General features: G+C 34.2%; 1 long non-coding RNA gene across 1 annotated transcript; it reads right to left on the minus strand.

Annotated features, from left to right (window-relative positions):
• Window positions 1-248: 248 nt before the first annotated feature.
• LOC125775643 (uncharacterized) lies at window positions 249-830 on the minus strand. The gene is made up of 3 exons (XR_007421227.1): window positions 737-830; window positions 499-675; window positions 249-438 (listed from the first exon to the last, which is right to left on the minus strand). It is a non-coding gene; the product is annotated as an uncharacterized LOC125775643 (long non-coding RNA).
• Window positions 831-9,952: the final 9,122 nt, after the last annotated feature.

The raw sequence follows: 9,952 nt of genomic DNA on the forward strand, positions 1-9,952 counted from the left end.
AATCGACCATAATTCACTAGATGTAAAGACGAATTGTGCGTAGATGCAAATGTTTCTTTTTCAAATCGCTGCTTAGTCACCAACGCTGCCAACTTTCATTTGATGAGTGTTGTTTATTATTTGCGTAGTTCATCCCGATGTTCTATCGGTTTTGGTGGAGCTGGTTCCCCCCACTCCCCAATTCGGCATCATAATATTGCGCAGCACGATATGGTCATAATTCTCATGGTACTTGCTCTTCCTGGATTGTACACCAAAATTCTTCAACCTCGGTATGTTGTAGGGAACGACATCGGTAATACATTCGTGAACTTGGCTTTCAATAAGAAGGTAGGATCACAACACATGTCTTAATGACGGTATCCCCACCATTTTTCATCTTTGCGCATAACACGATGAAACCAGTCAATTAATTCGCTCAACTGGTAACGCTTTGGTCTGCAAGGTGGGTGTTTAGCTATTAGAAAGTATGTAAATTCAATTTTGCTCAAAACCTACCCAACAGCCTGATAAACCTGACCAGCAGTACCGGGATTCTAAGCGCAATTTACAATAGGTTATGCAACATCCGAATGTGCTCACCGTAGTATTTGCTCTTCAAAAAGTTGCTTCCACCCTCAAGCACAAAGCTCATTGGTTTGGGACTAGCGTTCTACACCAGCTCCTTTGCTGATTCTATAAAGAATTTAAAAAATACATGGTAAATCTTTTGATATAAAGTTTAATTTTAGCTTACCTAGCAATGCGATGAGCATCTTACACGAGAACGCCATTGAATTTAAAATTTTGTCTCGAATTCACGACCAACTAATTAGATAACTACATTTGAGGGCACAATTCCGATTACTTTGGCGCCGCGATCTGAAGGTACCGTTGGAAAGAGGAAGTCCTCCTGATTAAAAAATATATAGGGTTATAGGGTCCGCAAACGCTTAGTTTACGAGATATTCGACCTTAAAGTCCGAAAAATCGCAAAAATTGGACCATTTCAAGACGCTATTTCACCACATTAAACGCACTTTTTTCACATTTTTCACTTCAAATTAATTAATTTACACTATTAACTTTTAAATAAAATCACATTTTACACATTTAACAGGTTTTTTACCTAAAAAATCTTTGTTTTAAAAATTACATTTTACACTTGTTTGAACCTCATTTGTTTACCAAAAATTACGACGAAATGGAGCGCTGCCATGTGATGATAACGAATATGTATGGCGCGTTATCTAATTTTATGTTATTAATTTGAAAAATAAAAAGAAATTAAAATATCGATATTCTCAATATTCGAGTCAGAAATAAAATTTGTAAAAATGAGAAATACATATTATAAAAATAATAATAATTGGAAAAATAAAAATATCGATATTCGCAATATACGAGTCTGATCGTGAATTGGCAAAAATGAGAAATACATACTAGGAAAATTTATAATTCATTATTATTGCAGAAAGAAGAAGAATTTGGACACAGAAGAATTTGAACACCGGGGTTTTGGACCGACCAGGGATATTATTTTTCGAGCGCTCGAATTTCTCATTTTTGCCAATTCACGATCAGACTCGTATATTGCGAATATCGATATAAAACGCTGTGAAACGCTAAAAAATTCTTCACTTTTGGTTTTTAAGGTGTGGCAACGCTGGTTTTCCTCGTAAATATAAACACTCTAAACTTTTCAGCCATAAATTTTATATGTGATTTTAAATTACTAAATTTGGCTGAAAAATTAAGAAATGAAAGTGAAAATCGAACTGATTTCAATGTTAAGAGTGTATATTTAATTATAGTGAAAGAAAAACGTGAAAAATTCTGTGAAACATGGAGAAATAACATGTGTTCTTAGTGCGAATTTTTGAATTTTTAAACGTGAATATTTTTAAAAATATTAGCTATTTTCACATGATTTTTGGATATTCCACCTCTATAGAAGCCCCCCTATCCGTACATACCCCATTTATACGGAAATTCGGTTTTTTTACCCCGCCGCCAAAGTAATCGGAATCGTGCCCATTTGAGTACTTCACAGCATCGCGTATCGCTTTTTCATCTCTTAAATCATAAAATTGTAACAGCACCAGACCCATTACGCAGCAATATTAACGTGGCCATGTTTGGTTATTTCGTACTTTTATTGGAATAAAATCGCAGCCGATCTGTTGTTTATCGTCCCATGAAAATTGTAAACACTTTTTATAGATTCAAATAACTAAATAAACCATCGCAAAGGATTTAACCATGAAATAAACTAAAACAAATTGTCTTTGCAAAAACCTTCGTTACGATGGCAAAAATGTAAATATGGCTGTGAATGAGCATAATCTAGACCCCACTATTCGGCATGGTTGCTTATTTGTTCGTAACATTTTTCTGTGGTGAACATTTATTGACTTACCACAGTTAAAAAGAGGCATAAATAAAAAACTTAATTTTTCATGTATTTGCTCATATTGTTCTCATCTTTAAGAATATATATTAAAATAAAACGATTTTCTTTTGAAAATATATTAAACTTTTACATATAACCAATATTTTTGGGACAACTTTTCCATAAATTTTAAGAAAATAACACAATGCAACCATTTTCCGGTTAAAAGTCGGCCATCTTGGATAAAAGTCAGCCATCTTGGATTCAAATAGAAACTCAACCCCGGACTACACTTGGCGTTTCTACAGTGGCACCTCTCAGCTGTGCCTTTCTTTACATAATATCAGCTGATAGTGACCTTACTCCTCCTCTACCTTGCCTATACGTCCTCGCCGGAGTGCTGGAAGAAATGATCGCACTCGATGTGAAGTGCTTGCTTATATGGCAGCACAGCGCAGCTTTCGTCACCGTAGCGAGGTAAGTATGCGTATGGTGCGTTAGGACGTATGGTGGAAAGCTCTAGCAGCTTTCAACATCGTAGTGAGGTAAGTTGTGTGCGTATGGTGCGGGTACACGGTGGAAGGCTCTAGCGGCGTTCAACATCGTAGTGAGGTAAGTTGACGTAAATTATTGTAAGGTGGTAAAACCCACGTTACAAAATACGCCCACTTAATTTTGTTATTATAGTAAAGCTCACTATTTCTGGTAACAACTTATCACCATGCATTGGGCTCCACATAATCGTAACTGGTGGCTAGAATAGTTATGTTCCGATTTTCACAATTTTTAGACTTGATATCACATAGACATTATTTGTGTGAAGTTTTGTTCCAATGTACTTCTGTGGTGCTTGATTTGCAAAATACTGGAAGGTGTAAGAATTCTATGGAATTTATAATTGTGTTATATGGAAGCTAGGCATGACTGTAGTCGATTTCGCCATTTTTCGCACTGGAAAATAAAAACATTGACATGGGATGGTCAGAACAGTCCTACCTTTCTATTTTGTTGACGTTGGAGTAGTTTCGGAGCAATGTGATTTCACCTGGAAATGTGAACGGTGAAAAACAACAAAAAATTTCTTTCGGTTGCCCCAACATACCTTTATGTCGATTCCTGTGGAATATACGGAAAATTTAGTTGCCAATTTTCAATCAAATATGTCAGGCTATAATAGAAAACGCGGGAGAATGCAATCTAAAAGACTATTAAGAATAATTTATTTTACCCCCGTTAGGCCGGACGTCTTGCTCAAAGAGTTCGTGGTTCGACTTATACTACTTTTCTGGTCCTGATTTAAACTAGAAGTGGTCTGGAGGAATATGAATGTGTGACATTGCTTATGAGTAATATTTCTATCATTCTGATGTCATTTGTCGAACAGTATGGTTCCTCTTATTCAAGGTATTTTAAACTGTTCTCTAAATATTCCCAGAACACTGTAGAGAAGTTGCATGCAATTCGTGACTTTTTTAATGCATTTTTATTTTTATTAAAACATATGCTGAAATGACAATAAAGAGCCTAAATCAGTCCATGAATATGAAGAAGTTGGGTTGGTTGGGTTTTCAGATTATATTTTTGACCTTGTATGGAACTGGATATTCATTGACAAAATTCAGTCCAGGGCTTCTACTGATACATATTTATTTGATTAGAAATATGAAAATTTTACTCCAGACCGTGTGTGACAAAGAAGCTCAAACTTTAAAAAAATTTCGAGCGTAAATGCTTTAATATACTACCAGGAGTAACGGTATGAAGTGAGCATATTTTGTTAAAAATTAAATGTTAATTTTCAGTGGGAAAGAAGAAATATTTAAAGGATTGAAGCATATTATATTGAGCATATTGTTTTATTAATTAAATATTAATTTTGTATGGGAATGTAAAAGAAAATATTTAAAGTATTGAACATTGCCTTTTACATATTTTGGCCACCCCTGTGGCAATTCGTGGTTACTATGAAAATGAAATAATCGTCTTTTGAAAGAAATCAGTCACCCAATTTTCGATTTTTGTGTAGGAATCGAAGTACTACTCAGCCAGTGCGTGCCCAATAGATGGAAATAAATAGTAAATGGAAGGCGCTAAGTCTGGCGAGCACGTCAGGTGGGGTAGCAGTTCCCGTCCAAGTACTTCTATTCTATTCTTAACCGATTTTGCTTTATGTACAAGTGCATTATTGTGTTAAAAATTAATTTGCTGTATCTTCCACCTAATTCTGGTCGATTTTCTATCAATGCATGGTTCAATTTATCATTTGTTGTCTTGAGCCATTGCAATTTGGTTTTGTCTCAAAGTAGCATCTAATATTGCTTGCAGTTCGGCAATTTGGCTATTTTCCATGCTCTTCATTTCTCACATCGAAATCACATCTTTGAACCTTCAGAATCTCAACACAAAAAATTAATGCTTTCCACAAATCATCACTTTTCGGCATAAATTTGGCATTTTCAACAAAATGTAAAAATGCGATGTTGCTTGTTTAATGACTATTAAGTTATTGAAAATGGTTTACAGATGTTATGCAAACCAAATAAAAAAATTACGGCTAGTTCCCAACGAATGTTTCCTACCATCACATTTGTATCTTAATGCTTACTTCATACCGGTACACTTGTTATAAAATAGGCAGGCAAAAATGGCAAAAATACAGCGAACAGAACAAAATAAAGTAAATGGTATGCATGATATTGATCTCATTGGCCATAACAATCGCGCCCTTAATTCTGCTTTTTTCAGTTTGGATAAAAAGCAAAGCATATGGCAAGACGAAATATTTCCTGCCCTTAAACAAAGATTTTTCGCACTTGCGACTTTGCTCCCACGTCACTGTTGGCAGTCTTATCTTCCAAATGGTAGATAATTTCGTTTGTCTTCGAACCAGCATTAACAACAACGTGCAGAGGCATGGGCGATGACAACAGCTCATGAGTCGGCGTTACGAGTTTTCGGAAGAAGAAATCTGCGAAAGATTTATGGTCATTTGCTCATTGGCAAATGCAGCCACATCCACGAGATATACGACTGCATTGACATAGTTCAGCGAATTAAGAGACAGCGGCTTCGCTGGTTAAGTCATATCGTCTGAATGGATGAAAATACTCCAGCTCTGAGAGTATTCGACCCAGTAGCCTCCGGGAGAATCAGAGGAATAGGAAGACCTCCACTCCGTTGGAAAGACCAGGTGGAGAAGGACCTGGCTACCCTTGGAATCTCCAATTAGCGTCGAACAGCGAAAAGGAAGACGACTGGCGCGCTGTTGTAAATGCAGCTAGAACCGCGTAAATGGAGTCTATGCCAATAAAGAAGAACAAGTCGCTGAGTTATTTAGATATTAATTTAACATTTTGCAGACTTACTTTTTCATTTATTCTCACTTGTCGGATCCGGCGACTAATTAACGTTTCTTTTTATATTTACCGTCCGATCAATGACCAAACTTTCACCATTCGTTCAATGACCGGGTACCCGGGTATCCAGGTGGAGCAGATGTAGAAGTCGTTAGTATACTGAATAAATTTTTTTTCTGTGTTAGTTGGCTACGTGGCATAGGAAATAACTATATATGGGGACACAGTCTATAGTTCCGGTAGAAATAACGAATGCGGAGTGCCAAGGTCAATGGATATTTAGGTACCTAAGCCGTCCCTCTCCCCTTTCCATTTCGGACGAAAAGAAAAAATGGAATTCTACAATCGTAGTGAACAGCGTAGAAAGTATGCAGAGATAATTGAAAAAATATACAAAATAAGTATTATAATAACTAAATTGTATTTAATCTAAATACAATGACTGATTCAACGAGTTTTCGACGGTAAGGCGAGATCTCTGAAGAAAAATAAAGCATACATTCCACCAGCAATGGCTGTTCCAAAAACTCGAGAAGAAATATCCACTGCGTTTTTCTTTCATGAAAAAGTATCCCTATGTAGATATGTGCCAAAAAAAAAACAAGGTAGTAGTTATGCTATCATCAATGCATCACGAAGCAAAAATTAGTGATAGTGCAATGAAAAAACCCGAAATCATCGAGTTTTATAGCAGGTCTAAAGCTGGAGTAGATACGATGGATAAAATGCTTGGTAGATATACTACAAAAAGATCAACTCAACGATGGCCTCTAGCAATTTTTTTACAATATTCTCGATATTGCCTGCCTTGCAGCATATATTCTATATTACGAGAATAATAAAATGCTTGTTAAAAAATCGTATCAACGATGCTTATTTTATCGGCATTTGGGCAGAGAGCTGTGTTCACCATTCGTTGAAAATCGTGCGAATAATGCCCAAATTATGAGGCATTTCTCAACGAAAGTGGCGATTGAATCTCTTCTTGGTCGAGCTGTCAATCCAAATGCGCAGCCAATATCATCTGTATCATTGAGACCTCAGAAGCAGCGCGATTCAACTGGAAGGAAAAAGGTTACTGGTGTATGCTATGAATATCTTCAAAGTGAATTAAAAAAACGTCGCAAAACTAGAAAAATATGTTCAGTATGTGAGAAACCTATGTAGTTGTGATGAACACTGTATTACAACCACGACATGTAAAGGATGTATAGAAAAATTTAAAATACTTTAATTCTTCTATAGCACTGTATCATAATAAATAAAACAATATAAATAAACAAATACTAAACAAATACATAAATGTAATATTACTAAAATACTAAAATAAATAAAAACGGAGCTATTTTGTTCTTACTAATTATGTTATTGTTTATAATAAGAATTATTGTTAAAATAAAAGAAATTGTAAACTATATTGTCTATTATTAAATTAAAAATATCATTATCTGAATACTTTGATAAATAATCTCTTAAGTGTGTGTAAACCCGTCATTTATATACATATATAAATCTCAGCGGGTACCCGGGTACCTGGTTATTGAACGGAGCGGGGATCAAGTTTGATAGTCAATAACTTTTATTAAATAATTGATTATAAAAAATTTTGACGAAAAATGGGTGTCAAATAACTTTAAGTTTGGGGATCCAGGCGGCCGTAAAATTTTTTTGAGGAGAAGTTAAGAAAAATTGACATGTAGATTGAAATGGATGCCCGGTCATTGACCGGACCGTTTATGTAACTGATGTTGTATTTTTTTGGCAAATTATCAATGTGAATTGCAAGGTTTTCAATTCTACTGATACAATTTGAATGAAATATAATGAGAATCTTCTTCGTGAATAATTTTACCCGATAAGATTTACCCGATCGATTAAATAGCAACTGCACTTACAATTCCCATCATTTTCAAACTTAATTTTTGGATAACCGAAAAAACATAAAAATTTATTTGTTTAAGTTCTGAGCTATAGTACTACTACATATTGACAGAGTATTTTTGAATGTTTTCATTCAATGTCTCTTTTTCTACACAACCGACACTTCACATTCATGAATAACCATTTTTGCCAAAATACATTCCTAAGCATAGAGAAAATATTTTTAAGAAGCATAACTAAACGACATAAGTGAATTCATTTTGAACAAAAAAGGTAATGAATATTATTTGTGTTCAATTAGAAAATTTTTTGAGGTGTACATACATATATGTAGTTACAATTGTGTAATTTATAGAACGAATCTAACTAAATTCGTACTCACATAAGAAACTCATACGTCCTGTACAATTTAAAAATTAGAATTTTAAGAGTAATTTAAAAATATTGAAGTAAATAGAAGAGTAATATGAATAGTTTTTTATTCGCAGTGCACAATTTTCAAATTGAATTTTGAATTCAAATTATTTATCGTTATCACTTAGTGACAACACTTTTCTCATCATACATTTTCTTTCTCTTTTTGTGAATGCATATACTCGTTTACGGATGTGTGCTTACTAGAGTGATCGCTTTATAAGGGACCAACCAAGCATACATACAAACAGTTTTGAGCGATACTTAAGTTATTTAGTTTTTTTTCTTATACAATTTTTTGTCAGTTTTGGAGATATCCGAATAACATTTGATACACAGGTGTATTTTGATATTATATTGATCATTTGTTGGAATCGATCAAATCAGGAAACTATACCATGTATCTCTCATACAATATTTTTCAGCTTTTTAAACTTCTTGACCCGCTTTGGTGTTTACTAACCTACTTATTCTATGGAGGTTGAATTGCGATCTATTTGACAGAAATGTATGATGCGGTATGTTTTGGTTATGCAAAAAGTCGTGTAATGCAAATCGTAACATATTTTCTTGACGCACACGCCATATTGTCACTACCACCGACATTATTTTCAATGATGCTGTGGTTGCAGTTACCAATAAACCTTATAGCGAAATAAAAACCAATATATACTGCAACAACAATAAAAAAAATTGCTGAATTATATAACAGCTCATGTGCAAACAGACTTTGGTAGTCGCGTACCATTGTGTGTGTGCGCTGTTTCCCTACGCCAATGTGAGCGTTTTTGTGTTTCTGAGTGAGTTCACCTAGAAAATATATAACTACTATCGCCACTACAGGGTAAGGAAGTGAGTGCGACTGCCGAATTTCATACTGAAAACAAGTACGGAAGGGATAAGTTCGGATGCAATCGAATATTCTAAACTCTTACTACTTGCTGGAATTAAAATCAAGAAAACACCTTAAGGTACAAAAATTCACCAGGAGGAAGGTAACAAATTACATATATACATACATATATATTAGGGTGCTTAAAAAAAAAATTTTGGAATTTTTTTTTCAACTCTTCGTAATCGTTAGTGATTGACAAACAAAAAATCCTCCCATAAGCCAGGCGCTGTAGCTTAACTCTAAGGGGTCGCTATTTTTTTTTTTTTAGATTCCCATACATTTTGCATAAGAATTTTCGTTTGCTGATTTAAACTAAAATTTCACCAACTAACACCAACCAACAGAAATAACTAACACATATTCATAAAGCTGGCTTTTCAAACTTTAAATATTCCCGCGACAAAATTATTATTCTCAGAAACTTTTTTTTGCTTTATTGAAAACATTACAAATTTCAAATCGCTATATTTAATCGTCTAATTGAGATAATCAAACATTGTCGCAGAAATTTTTAAACTTTGAAAAGTGAACTTTCTGAATATATGATGGTTATTCTAGAGAAACGAAAATTAGTTGCTGAAATTTTAATTTTAATTAAAAAACGAAAATTCCTATGTAAATAAGCGCCTGGCTTGAGGGAGGATTTTTGGTTTTTCGATCACTAATATTTGAGGGGTAAGAGTTTAAAAAAAATTCAACAAAATTTTTTGAAGCACCCTAATATATATATATCTTAATATACATATATACAGTTTATACACTGACCCACATATTCGACATAGGGTTTGTCGGAGAAAAGAAAATCGTTATAGTTTCATATATGGTATATAGGAAGAGGGGATTGTATCGACCCGATTTTATTTACTTTATAATATTAACTAATAATATGTTCACTACGATCCATTAAGGTACCTCACGTACCATTACCAATCATATGGAGCAAAATCAGCCAGATGTTCACCGATATATGGGGTATAAGAATACTTGAAATTTCGGAAATCGTTATATTGGGTACATAGGAGCTAAGAAAAGAAC

Source organism: Bactrocera dorsalis, chromosome 1 (genome assembly GCF_023373825.1).
Source record: "Bactrocera dorsalis isolate Fly_Bdor chromosome 1, ASM2337382v1, whole genome shotgun sequence".
NCBI classification, from domain to species: domain Eukaryota; kingdom Metazoa; phylum Arthropoda; class Insecta; order Diptera; family Tephritidae; genus Bactrocera; species Bactrocera dorsalis.